At 37.4% G+C, this 2,285-nt stretch overlaps 1 pseudogene; it reads right to left on the bottom strand.

The window, feature by feature from the left end:
• Positions 1-267: 267 nt before the first annotated feature.
• Positions 268-1,231, bottom strand: LOC102842953 (annotated as a pseudogene).
• Between the last annotated feature and the right edge of the window lie 1,054 nt (positions 1,232-2,285).

Below are 2,285 nucleotides of genomic sequence, written 5' to 3'. Positions count from 1 at the left end.
AAAGAAAATAATGTTGTATGATTCCAACTCAAACTACAAGTGTACCCTCAACTATCAGAGTAAACTGACTATTGGCTATAAAATAATTGCTTTGTTTTATTGTGTTTTTTCCTCATAAAACTTTGTTTTAATGGGTCTTAAAATTCTGTGATAAATTTTTGGTCAAGTTGTTTCTATTTAAGAAGTACTGATTTTAAAAAACTAATAGAACTGCCATACAAAAAAGCAACAAATGGTCCATATAACATCCCTTTCCTTCTGAAGGTTTTATAATATATTGAAAGCTACATTGTCACAGCCAGTGCCTCCCTTAGTGTCTCATGGTACATTTTAACAGATTTTACTTCAGTGGTAACGTTGACTGGAGCAAAGGTGACCATCATGCCTTGTTTGAGAACACCAGTCTCCACTCTGCCCACAAAGACAGGGCCAAACCACCAATTGTGTAGACATCCTGGAAAGGCAGGCAAAGGGGCTTGTCAGTTGGATGAGTTGGTGGTAGGATGTAATACAGAGCTTCAAGCAACATGGTTCCACTGGTATTACCATCCCTACAAGTGACTTTCTATCCCTTGAACCAAGGCATGTTAGCACCTGGCTCCAGCATATTATCACCATTCCAAGCAGAAATTGGCACAAATGCCAATGTGAGGGCTGTAACCAATTTTCTTAATGTAGGTGCTCACTTCCCTAATGAACTCTTTGTATCTCTTCTGGCCATTGGGTAGCTCAGTAGAATCCATTTTGTTAACACAAATTATTAGCAGTTTTACACCCAGTGTGCAAGCCAAAAGGGCACACTCACGGGTCTGCCCATTCTTAGAGATACCAGGTTCAAATTCACCAACACCAGCAGCAACAAACAAGACAACACAGGCAAGCTATGAGATACCTATAATCATGTTTTTAATCTGTGCCAGCTATAAGATACCTATAATCATGTTTATAATCTGTGCCCTGGTGTATCAGTGATGGTCACATAGTACTTGCTGGTCAAATTTCCACAGGAAGATATCAATGGTGATGTGTCGCTCACATTCAACTTTCAGTTTATCCAAGACCCAAGCATACTTGGAGGAACCCTTAGCCATCTCAGCTGCTTCCTTCTCAAATTTTTTGATGGTTCTTTGGTCGATCCCACCATATTTAAGATTAGTTGACTCATAGTGGTAGACTTGCCAGAATCTATGTGTCCAACAATGAAGTTGATATGAGTCTTATCCTTTCCCATTTTGGCTTAAATTTTGCAATGGTTTTCACCAACACCTGGCAGCAAATATTCTGGCAGCAAACCCATTGCAATAAAATAACTATTATAAGTTAGAATTTGCTATCCTTGTTACCACAAAATGAAAAGTCTGCTGATTGGTTGACAAAGATATTTTCATTTTGAAAAAATACACTATAATTTCAATTTCTTATTCTAATCAAACAAATTTCATAAGTAACCTTCTTATGAAATTTATTTTTGAGCTAAATTATATTTTACTTTTACATTTTATTTGCCTGTTTTGATTTACTAAGGCTTTTCTGGAAGTAGTTATTAATTCTTACACATAAAAATTAGATTAAGAGGATCATAAGTCTCCTAAAGTATTGTTTTTACATTCTGACTATAGATAAGCTATGTTTGCAGTGCAGCTAGATAAATTGTATAGAGGGGGAAAAAATTGTGCTATGTGTTCATGTGCATTTTTCAGGAAGAGGCATCTTGTCCAGAAAAATATTCCACTAGATACTTAAGGATGACTCTCTCTCCCGCTCTCTCTCTCTCTCTCTCTCTCTCTCTCTCACACACACACACACACACACACACACACGTACTCAAAAGGAATTTTAAATGACTCATTCAGTTAAATGTGTATTTTCTGATGGACTCTGAAACTAGTAGAAGGAGCAGGCGCAAATTCATGTTTGGTTGGTAATCATAACAGTCTAATATATCAACAGTCCATGGGCCTGGGTTATCTTGCTTTTCTTTTCCCTCCTGGTCCTCAAAGCCCATGTTTATATCTTTGAGGTACAAGGTAATACTAGCAGTCCTAACTCTAAAATCCATGGGATGCTTATTAAGGAATAAAAGCAGAGCAAAACAAATTAACTTAAAAGAATGAGCTCTGGAAATGAGCACCATTGTTGATGATGTTAGGTGCTGTTGAGTCTGTTCCGGCTCCTAGCAACCGTATGAATAAAACACTACCTGGTCCTGTACCATCCTAACAATTGTTGTTACTCTTGAGCCCGTTACTTTTCAATTCTCCAGAAGGTTCGTAACTGAATAAGGA

The sequence above is a fragment of the Chrysochloris asiatica genome, unplaced genomic scaffold (assembly GCF_000296735.1).
Source record: "Chrysochloris asiatica unplaced genomic scaffold, ChrAsi1.0 scaffold00028, whole genome shotgun sequence".
Lineage (NCBI taxonomy): Eukaryota > Metazoa > Chordata > Mammalia > Afrosoricida > Chrysochloridae > Chrysochloris > Chrysochloris asiatica.
Note: the sequence above shows the minus strand (reverse complement) of the source record. Positions and strands in the feature narration are given on the sequence as shown.